The following is a 16,955-nucleotide window of genomic DNA, read 5'->3' as shown; positions in this document are numbered from 1 at the left end:
ATCTGTGTTGTTTGATTGAACTGAAACTACCAATATAAATTTATAGCTTTTCACATGAACAGTTAAGTTTAGAAATAAATAGGATATGTGTGTGTGTGTGCATGTGTGCATGTATACACACACACAAGCATAAATTTTCCAGCTTTGTCTTCTAAGAAGATCTAGAAAAAACTGATAACCAGTAGAAGAAACATGCTTGGCTCCCAGATCTCAGTTCTAAATACCGTCCTTCATTAATAGAATCAAGGTTTCTTGGTTTCTCCAAGGTGCCTTGGAGAAAGGGCTAATTCAAGGGCTGAGGCAGGAAAAGTATACAATACGCCTAGAACATCTTGTGTTATACAGTAAGGAAATGTTCAAAAAATAAATGAAACTGGTAAAAATGACACAATAGCTAGCCTGAAGGGGCTTTGATTACCTGAATCTGAGTCAATATGTGAATGAAAATAATCAAAATTACTGACTAAAATAAGAATCTATCAGTCCATAAATAAATAAATTAAAGGTTTTTATTGCAGTGTCATGCTGTGCTTAGTTGCTCAGTTGTGTCCGACGCTTTGTGACCCCGTGGACTGTAGCCCACCAGGCTCCTCTGTCCACGGTGATTCTCCAGGCAAGAATACTGGAGTGGTTCCCATGCCCTCCTCCAGGGGATCTTCCCAACCCACGGATGGAACCCAGGTCTACTACACTGCATTAGTTTCAGGTGTACAATATTTGTATACATGCAAAATGATAATCATAGTAAGTCCAATTAACAGCTGTCATCTGACTTACAAAATTTTTCTTGCAATGAAAACTTTTAAAATTTACTCTTAGCAACTTTCAAATATGCAATGCAGTATTAACTATAGTAACCATACTGTGTATTACACTTCAATGACTTATTTATAACTGGAAATTTGAACTTTTGACCACCTTTAGCCATTTCACCCACTCATACACTTCCTCCCTCTGGCAACCACCAAACTGTTCTATGTTGGTGAGATTTTTTTTTAAGACTCCACATATAAATGAGTGAGCTTCCCTGGTGGCTCAGAAGGTAAAGAATTTGCCTGCAATACAGGAGACCCAGGTTCAATTCCTGGGTCAGGAATATCCCCTGGAGAAGGGAAAGGCAATCCCCTCCAGGATTCTTGCCTGGAGAATTCCACAGACAGAGGAGCCTGGTTTTTGAATCATATGGCAGCTCTATTTTTAATTTTTTGAGGCACCTCCATACTGTTTTCCATAGTAGCTGCACCAATTTACATACCTACCAGCAGTGCACAGTCTCCCTATTTCTTCACTTCCTTGCCAACACTTTCTTGTCTTTTTGATAATAGCCTTTCTGGCAGGTGTGAGGTGACATCTCAATGTGGTTTTGATTTGCATTTCCCTGATGATAGATGATGATGATTGATAGCAATGTTGAACATCTTTTCATGCACCCATTGGCCATCTATATGTCTTCTTTGGGAACAAGTCTATTCAGTTTATCCGCCCATTTTTTAATCACATTGCTTTTTTGATGTTGAGTTATGTGAGTTCTCTATACCTTTTGGACATTAATCTTTTATTAGATACAAAATTTGTAAATATTTTCTCTCACTCAGTAGCTTGCCATTTCATTTTCTGATGGTCTCCTTTACTCAGAAGAAGCTTTTAGTTTGATGTGGTCCCACTTACTTATTTTGTTTTTTGATACCGTTGCTTTTAGTGTCAGATACAAAAGTGTCATCCAAGACTGTTGCCAAAGAAATTACCACATATGTTTTCTTCTAGTTTTATGGGTTTGGGTCTTAACATTCAAGTCTTTTATCCATTTTGAGTTAATTTTTGTATATGGTATAAGATAATGGTCCAGTTGCTTTCTTTGGCATGTGGCTGCCTAGCTTTCCCACCGCTGTTTACTGAACAGGCTGTTCTTTCTCTACTGTATAGTCTTGGCACCAGTAAAGGCCTTCTTATCAATAGAAGTTCAACTAATAAGTAGAGAAACAAAAATAACAATCAGAAAACCATTAATGGTTGCTAAAGTAAGTGGCTAAACATGCTTTTGTTTTGAGGTATAGCTGATTTATAATAGTATATTAGCTTCAGATGTATAACATAAGCATTCAAAACTTTTATACACTATACTCCATTTAAAGTCAGTATAAAATATTGGCTATATTCCCTGTGATTTACAATATATTCTTGTAGCTTATTTATTTTATACATAGCAGTTTGTACCTAGTAAGTAAAAGTTCAGTGAGAACCAGAATACTTGGGAGTTGAAATGTATCAACCACAAAGTACTAATTGATTCCAAAGGGAAATAGTAATTTTATAGTGGAGGGTCCTAACAAGCTTAATGAAATGATCAAAGTTTACATCATCAATACTGGGGCAAACTGATATCACGTTTCCTAACATGATGTACAGGGAAGGACATAACATTACATGTGCTATTTGACTCCAGAGCATCCCACAAGCCCAATTCATGGAATGTTTGACAAAATACTCTTCATAAATGTCATAATCAATAAAGACAAGACTGAGGAACTATTCCAGACGGAAGAAGGCTACAGAGACATGACAAGAAAAGGCAATCTGGAATGCAAGATTATATATTAATACTAAATTAGGGAGGAAAGTAGCTCCTGGAGGCTCAGACTTGGGATTTATCCCTGGGTTGGAAAGATTCCCTAGAGAAGACAATTGCAACCCACTGCAGTATTCCTGCCCTGGAAATCCCATGAACTGAGAAGCCTAGCAGGCTATAGAGTTGCAAAGAGTCAGACAAGACCTAGCAACTCTGTCACCATGACATAGCTATAAAGGTCATTCTTTGAGCTGATGAAATTTGATTATGAACTGTAGATTAGACAGGAATACAATATCAATGTAAAACATCCTTTTTTGATCATTATACTACGGTTGAGTCAGAGAAGGATCTTATCCTTAGGAAAGCAACATAATGCTTCCAAGTTCAAGCAGACAAAGGCAGAGAATAAAGCAATTGGAACAAAATGTAAATACTTAGTAAATCTGGATAAAGGGTATACAGATGTTTCTTGAACTATCTTTTCAACTTTAAGTTTAAAATAATAAAAGTAATCAGAGAAACATGAGTAAGCCATAGAAAAACTATTTAATAAATAGAAAATAATCAATATACATAGCGAGTAGTACTATACTGAATTCAGTAATTGGAGGAAAACAAACATACTGAATTCAGTGATTCATGAATTCAAAAAATATTTGCATCTCTAATTTTGCTAAGCATTATTGGGGTTAAAAAAAATACTTACAAGACATGAACATTTATCTTCATTATAGGAAAAATAAGACTAACCAGCACACAAGATGAATTGTGATAATTACTACAATAAAGGTACAAGTTTACCCAGTATGCAAAAAGAGCATTCCACTCAACTAGAGAGATCCTAGGTTGGCTTCACAGAGGAAGGAGAGATTTGATCTATGGGTAGGATTTCAACATACAGAACAGAAGTAGGGAACAATGTTCCACGCAGAGGGAACATCAAGGCGAAACTCACTGCAGAGCACATGTGGGCTTTACTGCACAAATTGTGAGGAGAAAATTTGACTTGGTGTAGAGGGTATGAGATGGAGAAGGAAATGGCAACCCACTCCAGTGTTCTTGCCTGGAGAATCCCAGGGACGGGGGTGCCTGGTGGGCTGCCATCTCCGGGGTCGCACAGAGTTGGACACGACTGAAGTGACTTAGCAGCAGCAGCAGCAGCAGAGGGTATGAGAAGGAGCAGTAGGATAAAGGACTAAAAAAAAAAGTGTGAAGAAAAATCATATGAGTTTTACATGCCAGAAGTATCTGAATCTAATTTTACATTCAGGGGAATACCCCAGTGTTCTGGGGGTTAGGAACAATGGGGATGGCTATTTCACACAGAAAGTCAGGCAACCGGCTAATCTAACAGTTCAGGTAAGTGGACATAAAGGTCTGGACCAAGAGAAGGTAGAGAAAGAGAGTGTGGTATTCCTAAATCTTCCTCTGATCATCTCACCTCTAGCCATAAAAAGGCTCAAGGTAACCACCAGCTATCAAGGAAGCTAATAAGCATGAAGTGTGCTCACAAAGCATTTTATAAGTTCATCTTTAAAACAAGCATATTAAGTCTCCACACTAGAACGAAGAAATTTGTACAGATTTATTAGTGTTTCTGTTTTTCTCCAATAAGCCTAGGAAAGCTTTAAAGAATATCCTTTAAAATTCCAGTGTATAGAACTCTTTTTATAAACACTACCTTTGAAGTCTCATCTCTTTTCAAGTAAACCCTTTTTTTTAAATAAAAGAAAAAAGCCTAAAATCAAAGCATTTCATTTATTCAAATCTTTTTTTTTATATTCAGAAATAAAGTCGATGCCTGTGGCTATTGCAAACTTCACAGTAAAATTTACATTTAATATTTCCTACATCACTTTACAGATAATTTTAATTCTTATAAACAAATACATTCCTTCCAAGTGGGGAGGGGAGCAGGGTGGAATGAAAAATAAGATTCTTGATACATGCCCTCAACAATAGTTTTGCCAACTTTGCAACTGGAAATCTTTGAAATTAGGATTTAAGTATGCTAAGCTTATTTTATAGCTATAAATGGAGTAAAATAAAGCTGTAATGCAGGGACTATCTACAACTTCAACCTGTGCTCATATTATTATAGAACTAAAATGACAGGCTAAATAGGAAAATGCCTAGCACACTCTCACTTTTGTTTGGGAAAAGCTGGGCTTCCCCAGTGGCTCAGAGGTTAAAGAATCCACCTGCAATGCGGGAGACACAGATTCGATCCCTGGGTCAGGAAGATCCACTGGTGGAGGAAATGACAACCACCCCAGTATTCTTGCCAGAAAAATCCCATGGACAGAGGAACCTGGCAGGCTATAATCCAAAGGGTCACAAAGAGTCGGACACAACTGAGCACAACACAATATATTATTATACATTTCTATTGAAAGCCACCAAGAACTTTTAACTTGAATTCACTGAGAAATTCTCCTGTTTTTAGGAAATTACAGGAGAGATGAATCTTAGTGCAGAAGAGAGGAACACTTCATTCTGCTATCGCCTTTATTATTTCTCTAGGGGCTCTTCCTGACCCAGGGATCAAACCTGCATTTGATAGATTCTTTACCACTGAACCACTAGGGAAGACCTATGCCAATATTACATTGATTTAATTTCTACTGCTTTATAATAAGTCTTAAAATCATGTACTGTAAGTTCTCCAAATTTATTATTTTAAAAATTGTTTCAGCTTTTCTAGTTTCTTGGTATTTTCATATAAATTTTAGAACCATACTGGCACTTTCTATTTTAATAAAACCACTTGGGATTTTGATTGAGATTGCACTGACTAGAGACCAGGGTTTCAGGGTATTAACATCTTAACAGTATTGAGTCTTCTAATCTATGAACATGGTAGTTCTGTCTTTAATTTCCCTCTGTAAAGTTTTCTGGTTTCCAGTGTAGAGTTTCTTCACTTAAAGATTTCATATTTTTAATGCAATCATGCAAATTATTTTTTATAAATTTCATTTTCTAATTGTTTGTTGCTAAACAGAAGGGGGAAAAGTGGGAACTGTGACAAATTTTATTTTCTTGGGTTCCAAAATCACTGTGGATGGTGACTGCAGCCAGGAAATTAAAAGACACTTGCTCCTTGGAAGAAAAGCAATGACAAACTACAGCATATTAAAAAGCAGAGACACTGCTTTGCCACAAAAGGTCTGTCTAGTCAAAGCTATGGTTTTGCCAGTAGTCATGTATGGGGATATGAGAGTTGGACCATAAAGTAGGCTGAAAATCAAAGATTGATGCTTTTGAACTGTGGTGCTAGAGAAGACTCTTGAGAGTCCCTTGTACAGCAAGGAGATCCAACCAGTCAATCCTAAAGGAAATCAACCTTGAATATTCACTGGAAAGACTGATGTTGAAGCTGAAGCTCCAATACTTTGGCCACCTGATGCGAAGAGCCAACTCACTGGAAAAGACCCTGATGCTGGGAAAGACTGAGGGCAGGAAGAGAAGGGGACGACAGAGGATAAGATGGTTGGATGGGATCTCTGATTCAGTGGACATGAGTTTGAGCAAACTCCAGGAGATGGTGAAGGACAGGGAAGCCTGGCGTGCTGCAGTCCATGGAGTAACAGATTCGAACACAACTGAATGACTGATCAACAACAACAACAATATACAGAAATACAACTGGCTTTTATGTTAACTTTGTATCCTGTGACATTGTTAAATTCAAGGATTTTTGAGGCATTTCCTTTCGTGCTTCCTTTCTTGGATTTTCTATTTCCATATCCAGTCACCCTGGCAGCCCCAAACTCTGATCTCTTAACTCCTCATCCCAAAACTGTTGCTTTTTGCTTGAATTTTATATGCAATGACAGAGGATTAACAGTGCCCAGGAAGGAAAAACTGGATAAATGTGGCCCTCACTCAGTGTGGTTTCTATCTTTCATGAAAAACCCTTACACGTTCTATTTATTGTCCATTAAAAACTATATATTACTATATTTAATATAGACACAATTATGAGAGACATTACATTAAAATTCGGCATTTATAATTTTGCATTGTCCAAGTTCATATGAGTAAAATCTTACTTTTATAATAAAGGCTTCTCAAATTTTAAAATGCTGCCACAAAACAAGTTTGCAAATAAACCCTGTGCCTGATGCTATACCAAACAAAATAATAAAGGACAGAACATTTCCTGGACTGAATTCACCTCCGTAGACTTGAAAATAGCATCCAGCTTTTTACAATGCATAAGACTGCTCAACACTTTGATAATATTAAATTCTCACTGACTGATAGTAACATGTTTCAAAAGAATTCATATTTGAAAACAAGGATTGCTGAAATTTATTTCAAACTCTTTAGCAGATTCTCAATACACTTTTTCCAGGTTCAGTGAGTTCTCAAGACTGCCAGTTGGCTTAACTTTAGCACATAAACAATATGATCTCATATTATCCAGCTTTTACTAATTTAGTATCTTGGGAGCTTTCATAGAAGAGCATGGCAACTACCTATAATGTGAAGTGTGGTTGGTTGATCACTAGGGAGTTGATCATTGAATAAACACATTATGTCTTACCTTCTCCTCAACAGGACAACATTACAGGTATATTTATAAGAAGGGCAGGAAGATAAGAGAAAAAATAAGAAATAGGGTTTATACATTGTAAATATCTAGAATATAACATCTATACCAACTTTATATTATATACTATTGAACAGAAATATAAGCAACAAATGCTAGTCACATAGATAATTTTAAGTTCCCTAGTGGCCTGATTTAAAAGTAAAAAGAACAACACAAACAAATGGAAAGATATACAGTGCTCATAGATTGGAAGAATTAATATTGTTAAAATGGCATACTACCCACGATAGTCTACAGATTCAATGCAATCCCTATCAAATTACCAATGGCATTTTTCATAGAACTAAAACAAATTACTTTAAACCTTGTGTGGAAACATGAAAGACCCCAAATAGCCAAAACAATCTTGAAAAAGAACAAAGTTAGAGGTATCACATTCCCTGATTTCAAACTATACTACAAAGCTGCAGTCATCAAAACAGGATGATATTGGCACAAAAACAGACACATAGATCAATGAAATAGAATAGAGAGTTCAGTAATGAACCCACACATATGGGTAATTCACCTACAACAAAGGAGTTGAGAATATACAATGGAGAAAAGACATCCACTTCAATAAAAGGTGTTGGGAAAACTGGACAGCCACATGCAAAAGAATCAAATTGGACTACTTTCTCATGCCATATACAAAAATAAGTTCAAAATGACTGAAGACTTAAACATAAGATCTGAGAGCATAAAATTTCTAGAAGAAAACACAGGCAGTATGCTCTTTGACATCACTCTTAGCAACATTTTTTGGATATGTCTAATCAGGCTAGGGAAACAAGAGCAAAAATAAACAAACTGGAACCACATCAAACTAAAAAGCTTTTGCACAGTGAAAAACTAATAACAAAACAAAAAGGCAGCCTACTGAATGGGAGAAGATACTTACAAACAATGTATCTGCTAAGGGGTTAATATCTAAAATATACCAAAAATTCATATAATTCAGTATCAAAAAAAGAACTCAATTTAAAAATTGGCAGGGGACTTAAATAGACATTTTTCCAAACAAGACATACAGATGGCCAACAGACATGTTACAGAAACACAAGTCCATGAGCCTGACACACAGTGAGGCCAAACAATATCAAAATGTCAGAGATTGGACAGAGAATGGTTTATTAAGTGCTATGCAAGGAAATGGGTGGATCATGCCATAAAACCCCCAAACTCTCCAAAAGTTTTCAGCAAAGCCCTTTTCTCTGAAAAGGGAGGGCCATGGTTAGTTGCTACAAGCTTCTTGGTGTCAGAGTCTTTTTTCTTGAGTTCAGGTAATAATGTTCCTTTAAATCTCTACCAAACAAATGTTTTTCTCTGTTCTGTCAAGAGAGGGCAAGGTCCCAAGGCACAACTTTTCCCCTCTGAGGTCCAGGCCCTGACTGAAGGACCTTCGTTGGTGGCTCCCTCAGGGACAGGTCCCCAGACTCTGCCCAGCTGTTACTCGCTGAGGGAGCCAGGTGTCCAGTACCCAACTGGCCTTCAGGCTCCTCAGGCCACCCAAATGAAGATTGCCGCTGCTATTCGGTCAGGGGACAGGGATAGGGGAGAGATTCACTGCTGCCTCAAGGCCTGAGCCAAGGCCAGTGGGTGGCCCTAGTGAGCAGGTGACCTCAGAGAGGCCAGGACCTGTCTCTTACCTCACTCTCCACCTAAAGACCACCACTCCGTCAACCATTGGCTGAATGCCTCACTAACGGTCGCTCCTTGACAGTTGGTTGCTTGTGGGCGGGGCCCACTGCGGCACCAACCAGTAACTGAGCAGGACCACTAAAGGTCGCTCCTTGACCACTGGTAGCTTGTGGGAGGAGCCCACTGCAGCGCTGACCAATGACTGAGCGGACCCATTGTCTGGTAACAGTGCAAAGTAATGGTGCACAGCAGACAGCCTTGTGCTAAGGGCTGCCCTTCACCGCACTCTGTTACAAGGTGGGGTGGAGGGTACCCAGGAAGAAGGCTGGGATCTGCCCTTTACCTAACTCTCTACCTAATGATCACCAGTTGGTGAATGGGCCCAGTAAAGGTCACTCACTGACAGTTGGTTGCTTGTGGGAGGGCCCCACTGCAGCATCAATCAATGGCTGAGCAGGACCACTAATGTAATGGTCCCACGGTGGTAAGGAAGCCTCCTAATGGGGTGCAGGGTAATGGAGCACAGCAACAGCAGCATGCTAAGGGCTGCACTCAGCCACGTTCTATTACAGACTCACAAAAAAGATGCTCGTATCACTAATTATCAGGGAAATGCAAGTCAAAAACCACAATGAGATATCACCTCACACCTGTCAAAATGGACATTATCAAGAAGACAACAAATAGTAAGTTTGGTTGAGAACGTGGGGGAAAAGGAGCCCTCTAACACTGTTGGTGAGACTGTAAATTGGTTCAGCCACTAGTAACAGTGTGGAGGTTCCTCAAAAAAAACTTCAGCTAGAACTGCCATACAACCCAGCAATTCCATTCCTGGTATTTATACAAAGAAAATGAAAATACTCATTCAAAAAGATATGTGCACGCCCATGTTGATGGCAGCACTATTCACACTACCCAAGATAAGAAAGCCATAAAAGAAGGAACTCTTCGTATTTGCAACAGCATGAATGGATCTAGAGAGTATTACACTAAATGAAACAAATTAGACTGAGAAAGACAAATACCACAAGATTTCACTTATATGTGAAATCTTAAAATGAACAAACATTACAAAACAGAAGAGTGAAAGTGAAGTCGCTCAGTTTTGTCTGACTCTTTGCGACCCCGTGGACTGTAGCCCACCAGGCTCCTCCGTCTATGGGATTCTCCAGGCAAGAGTACTGGAGTGGTTGCCATTTCCTTCTCCAGGGGATCTTCCTGACCCAGGGATCAAATCTAGGTCTCCCGCATTGTAGGCAGACGCTTTAACCTCTGAGCAACCAAGGAAGCAGGAGAATAAACAGGTAGATGCCAGAGCGGAGGGAGGTGGGAGGATGAATGGAACAGTTAAGGAAGAATAAAGGCACAAAAATCCAGTTATAAAAACAAACGAGTTATAAGGATGTTCTTTAAAACGATAAAAAGGTATAAAGAAACAGTTAAAATTAATTATGATATATTTATCCTATCCTAGTATCATTTAAACACTTAATCACATAAAATATTAATGAGATTCCACATTCTTTTGTTTGTACTAAACCATCTAAATCCAGACTGTATTTTACACTGACAGCATGTCTCAGTTTGGACTGCTCACACTTGCAGTAGTCAACAGCAACATGTGGCTAGTGGTTACAGTATTAAAAAGAACTGTACTTTCTACATGCAAACAGTGAGTTTTTATTCAATTATATCATGCCTCTCTATCCTGAGCTAGTGATCATTTTTGCATTTAGGATGTGAATAGCACTCTGAACACATACTACACTGCAACAAAAATATGATGGGAGCAAAATCTAATGTAGGCAAGGATGAAAAGAACATTCCAACCAGAATGAACAAGGAATAACAAAAGTCTTATCTGAAATGGATCCACTAGCAGAAGGTAGCATTAAATCTGCAACTGTTCACAGTAGAGCAAAAAATTTACACTGCATGGTACTGCTGAACAGACCACCGAGTGAGGCACTAGACTAAAGGCCAAGAAAGTTAATAACTGGAATAGCCTCCAGAAAACTGACCACAAAAAAATGTTAAAGCTGGTCTGAAAAGGAAGGAATTAGAGCTCAAAATTACACAAATATGGTAAAGATGCTATTGAACCGGGCACAAAGAAGTCTTTGGTCATCTAAGGGCTGACTTAAACCTTTCCAGAGACTTCAGAAGGCGGTACAAACTTCACACTCTCCCCCCTACTGCAATTCACAGTGCCAGCATCTCTAAAGGAAGCTCCACCACAGGTCTGCTGCCCCAGTTTTTACATCTGGTGTCCAGTTCTGGTGCCCACTGCACAGGGGATGCTCCTTGATGACCTGGCTCTGAAACTGGTAGGCTTGCATTCTTAGTCCCACAGAACTGTAACAATCAGAGAGATCTTGGAAGTCTATCAGCCTCAAGGCACTATTTGGACAGCTGACTGTAACACACCCCAACCTTAATCTGAGAAGCAGGCTTCAGGTCTGGAACACATCTAAAGACCAAAAGATACTCTCAGAGAACACAGGCCTGGGAATGCCATCTTTCTGCTCTCTCTCTCTCTACTTTGCCATGGCTCACTGGTACCTCCCTAAAAAGAGTTTATATACTCTTCCAGAAGCCCAATTTTTGCAACTGCCCCACAGGGGACCCCCTCTGATCACCCAACCTGGAGACCAGCAGGATTTATGACTGTGGTCCCACAAGACTGGATATATTTGTAAAAGTTGCTGTTTGATGGTCTAGCTTCCAGTCAGCTTGAAACTAAACTAGATGCCAACTGAGACCCCTCCGTTTGGACCATTGACAGGACTTGGCACATCCTCACCCACTGGGAGTTATTAACAATAAATCAAGTTGCTTGGAAGATCACAAAGGTTTGTGAGACAAACAGGAGCTAGGGAAGGCTTGAACAATAAGTTTCATCTCCTCCACAAGGCCACTCCTCCAAGGCTTGGAGAGGCAGCTGTTTCACCTAATAGAAACAAACACAAGAGTCAAGAATTGTTTGGCAAACTTCCTCGTCAGCTCTGCTATTACTCTAAGCTACTTAGCTTGTGTTTCTAGACCTGAGCATCTAGTCTTTTAAGAAGAAGCTAATGTTCCTATAAGCAGCAATAGGGATGGAGGAACCTGGTGGGCTGCTGTCTATGGGGTCGCAAAGAGTCGGACATGACTGAAGTGACTTAGTAGCAGCAGCAGCATGCAAAAATGACCAAGATTACTATCAGAGTTTTTATACAATCACCAAAAGAAAGAAAAAGAGTTCAAAATGTTAACCCAAGCTTGAGTTATCCTCACTAATCCGATGGCAAAAAAAATTGGCATTCTGAAGCATCTCATATACCGTGGAAAACAATGTTAACAAAAGACTCTGAGTCAGAAGGGAAGTGGCTGTCACAAAGGTAATGTATTCAAGTCCCTCTCTCATTTTCACACTCATATTTATTGAATTTAACTCATATCTACAAACTATTCTTAATCATTCTATGAGTGTGGTTTTCTGCTTCCTCCTAAAATCTTGAGGTTTTCCCTAGTTTACAGGAGCATCAGGAAAGGGAAGAAGAGAGTTAGTAACTTAAAGCTGCAATACTGAGAAGTACCAGCAGAGATGGAGTGAAGGCAGAGCAGGTGATAAAGAAGATAATGATAATAAACTAGGGGTACAGAGTGGGGATAGAAATGACAGATTCTCAAAGAAATGTTGGGTTAACTTCATAAGCATCTTCATAATGATGAGCCTACAACATCAAGATAAATTGAAATTAAGTTCAATCCTATTTTATTTTTTAAAAGTTCTACCAAAAAGAGTTACAGTAGGTTCTCATTATTTACAGATTCCTCACTTGCAAATTCTCCCACTCACTAAAATTTGTCTGTAGCCCCCAAATCAAAATTCATAGCACTTTGGCCATCATTCACAGATATGGACAAGATAGCAACAATTTGAATCATCCAATACACATCTTCCCAGCTGAGGTCAAAAAAGATGATGCTCTGTCTTTCCTGTTTCAGCTGTCATACTGTAACTAAGTGTTCTTCTCAGAGTATACGTTGTGCCAAGTTTTTGTGATTTGGGCTTTATATGAATTCAGATGGTAAAGAACCTACTTATAATGCAGGAGACCCAGATTTGATCCCTGGGTTGGGAAGATCCCCTGGAGGAAGAAACGGCAACCCACTCTAGTATTCTTGCCTGGAGAATTCCATGGACAGAGGAGCCTGATGGTGGTCCCTGGGGTCTCAAAGACTCAGACATGACTGAGCAACTAACACACGTACACACACACAAGTAATTTTGCCCTTTAAAATGGGCCCCAACCACCAGGCTGACAGTGCCGGCCAGTGTTCCTAGAAGGTTGTGATGTGCCTGACAGAGAAAGGCTTCAGGAATAAGTTATAGTGTTAGTAGCCATGAAGTCAATACTAATGAGTTAACGATATATATTAAACAAAATGTCTTTAAGCGGAAACACCCATAAAACAAAGTAGGGTGGAGAGAGGCAAATGTAGACTGCATGAGAGGCTGGACAGCTTAACATGACCACCACGGCATGTGCTCTACCCTGAGCCATGCAACCCTCCAGGCATGGGTGCTTCACGGTGTGGCAATGGCTGCTACAGCTGAGATGAAAGCTCAGCTGTGAGACACAGAGGTGGCTCAGACCCGAAGCAGGCAGAGCAGGACAGGGGCAGCCATTACTGGTGCTTCCAGAGGCAGCATATCAGAAGCACTACCAATCTCTGTCTGTGGCCAGACCACCACAGCCTGCACCCCAACCAAGCTGAGTGCCTGCATCAGTCCTTCTTGTCCTTCTGCTGCCCTCTGGGTCAAAACAAACTCAAGAGAGGAGAACGGACATCAAGCATTTTTTTCCAAACACAATAAGAAACTGGTAATCAATTATATAAGAAAAGTGGGAAACTAAATAACGAACTACTAAAAAAACCAATGGGTCAGTGAAAAAATCAAAGAGGAAATCAGAAAATATTTCAAGACAAATGTAAATGGAAATACAACTTTCCAAAATCTATGCAATGCAACAAAAGCAGCTCTAAAGGCCTTCCTCAAGAAACAAGAAAAATCTTGAATAAATAACCTAACCTACCATCTAACAGAATTATAAAAAGGATAAAGCCCAAAGTCAGCAGAAAGAAGGAAATAATAAAGATCATAAAGATCAGATGGGAAACAAATGAAATAGAGACCCCCCCCCAAAAAAGAAAAGATCAATGAAACCAGAGCTGGATCTTTGAAAAGATAAAATTGATGAACCTTTAGTCAGGCTCATCAAGAAGAAAAGAGAGAAGACCCAAATAAACAAAATACAAATGAAAAGAAATAAGAATTGATAACATATAAATACAAAAAAATCATAAAAGAATTCAACAATTACATGCCCACAAACTGAACAACCTAGGGGAAATGGACCAATTCCTAGAAATATACAATCTTCCAACACTGAATCAGGAAGAAATAGAAAACCTGAAAAGACCAGTCATTAGTAGTGAAATTGAATTTGTACTTAACCAAAAAAAAAAAAAAAATTCCAGCAAACAAATGTACACAGTCAGACAACAACACAGAGGAATTCCACCAAACATATAAAGAAGAGCTAACACCTATACTTCTCAAACTATTCCAAAAACTTAAAGAGGATGGAATACTTTCAAATTTATTCTGTGAGGCACATTACTGTGATACCAAAGCCAGACAAAGACACTGGAAAAAAAAAAAAGGAATTACAGGACACTTCTCTCCAGTGAACATAAATGTAAAAATGTAAAAGTCCTCAACAAAATATTAGCAAATCAAATTCAACAATACAAAAAGGAATCACATACCACGATCAAGCAGAATTCATTCCAGGGATACAGGGTGGCTCAATATTCACAAATTAATCAGTATGACACACCATATTAACAAAGGCAAGGATAAAAAATCACATGATCATTTCAACAGATGCAGATAAAGCAGATGACAAAATGCAAAACCCATTCATGATCAAAACTCTCATCAAAGTTAGTAAAGATAGAACACTTATCAACATAATAAAGGTCATTTACGACAAACCCATGCTAACATCATACTCAACAGTGAAAATATGAAAATCTTACCTATTAAATCAGGAACAAGAATGCACTTTTGTCACTTCTATTTAATACATTATTGGAAGCCCTTGTCACAGCAATCAGACAAGAAAAAGAAAAGATACCCAAATTTTTTCCCAAAGAGAAAAGTGTCACTATTCACAGATGATTTGATACTTTATATAGAAAACCCTGAAGTCTTCACCCCAAAACTATTAGATTAATAAATGAATTCAGTAAAGTTATAGGATGAGTGAGTGAGTGAGTGAAGTCGCTCAGTCGTGTCCAACTCTTTGCGACCCCATGGACTGTAGCCTACCAGGCTCCTCCGTCCATGGGATTCTCCAGGCAAGAGTACTGGAGTGGGTTGCCATTTCCTTCTCCAGGGGATCTTCCTGACCCAGGGATCGAACCCGGGTCTCCTGCATTCCAGGCAGACGCTTTAACCTCTGAGCCACCAGGGAAGCCCAAAAAGTTACAGGATACAAAATTAATATATAGAAATCTTTTGCTTTTCTATATACTAGTACTGAACTATCAAAAAGAGAAAGCAAGAAAACGATTCTTTTTTAAATTACATCAAAAAAGAATTTTAAAAAAAACCTAGGAATCAACTTCTCAAGGAAATGAAAGATGTATATTCTGAAAACTATAAACCATTGATGAAAGAATTTGAAAATGGAAATACACCCCATATTCTTGAAATGTAAGAACTGATAATATTAAAATACCCATACTACTCAAATCAATATACAGATTTAAAGCAATCCCTATCAAAATATTCATGACATTTCTCACAGATTAAGACAAATAATCCCAAGATTTATAGAACCACAAAAGGTCCTGAATTGCCAAAGTCATCTTGAGAAAAAAGAACAAGATGGAGGTATCATTTATACTGCGAATCCATAGTAATCAAAACAGCAAGGTACAGACACAAAAACAGACACAAACCAATGGGTTAGAGAGCCCAGCAATAAAGCCACACACTTCTGCTCAATTAATCTATGACAAAGGAGCTAAGAATATGCCATGGAGAAAAGGCAGTCTCTTCAATAAGTGGTGCTGGGAAAACTGGACAGCTACATGCAAAAGAATGAGATTAGAACATTTCCTCACACTATATACAAAAATAAACTGAAAATGGATTAAAGACCTAAATGTAAAACCTGAAACCATAACACTCCTAAAAAAGAACTTAGGCAGAACACTCTTTGACATCAATCATACCAATATTTTTGGATCCGTCTCCTAAGGCAAAAGAAATAAAAGCAAAAGTAAACAAATGGGACCTTATTAAACTTAAAAGCTTTTGCAAGCAAAGGAAACCATCAACAACAACAACAAAAAAGACAATCTACTGAATGGGAGAAAAAATTGCAAATTATATGATCAATAAGAGGTTAATATCCAAAATATATAAACAGGTTATATAATTCACTATCAAAAAACAAACAACTCAATTAAAAGTTGTGCAAAAGTTGAGCAGTCATTTTTTCAAAGAAGATTTGATAGTCAATTGGTTAACTGCAACACTTTTAAAGATCACTGGACACAAATAGGACATCTGCTTTAGAAGTTCTCTGACATGTTTTAATCCCAGCTCTTTCCTGCTATCTGCCTGAAGTCTTTTCAACAAACATGAACTACTCAATTCTTCACTAGTACCCATGTCAAATCGTTCAAAAATCAAATGTTTCTAATATCAACATCCCTTTATTGTTTCAGAATGAGTACTTTACACAACAAGTTTTCTTAAAGTAGGTTGGTTGTCCGTTGACCAGCAGCAGTGGCCAGTTTCTTAATTAAAGCACTGGACATAACAGCAACAACTTCCTTTCTTGGCAACAAATCCCTCTGAAGGTGTGATTACTCTCACACTCTCAAGTTGCTCCTAAATTAGCACTATCTGTGCTTCACCATTCACAGTGAAGCTGAAACCTGAGACAAACAAGTCTAAACAAAAGCAAACAGACAGTAAACTGTTTTAACCTTCAAGAGGCAGAGAAACACTCATCATTTCTCAATGACTTTGATAAGAATGACACCTTTATTTTAGGGTTAGTTATATAGGAATATTTG

General features: G+C 38.4%; 1 protein-coding gene and 1 non-coding gene across 2 annotated transcripts in view; both read right to left on the bottom strand.

The window, feature by feature from the left end:
* The window catches only part of ELAPOR2 (endosome-lysosome associated apoptosis and autophagy regulator family member 2), a 211,372-nt gene that overhangs the window by 158,716 nt on the left and 35,701 nt on the right, over nt 1–16,955 (bottom strand). The gene's annotated exons all lie outside the window — the stretch shown is intronic.
* On the bottom strand, nt 15,265–15,337 carry TRNAS-GGA (transfer RNA serine (anticodon GGA)). Its single transcript has one exon. It is a non-coding gene; the product is annotated as a tRNA-Ser (tRNA).

This window comes from Budorcas taxicolor, chromosome 4 (genome assembly GCF_023091745.1).
Source record: "Budorcas taxicolor isolate Tak-1 chromosome 4, Takin1.1, whole genome shotgun sequence".
Classification (NCBI taxonomy): domain Eukaryota; kingdom Metazoa; phylum Chordata; class Mammalia; order Artiodactyla; family Bovidae; genus Budorcas; species Budorcas taxicolor.
The sequence above is the reverse complement of the archived record's forward strand: the minus strand, read 5'-3'. Positions and strand labels throughout refer to the sequence as shown.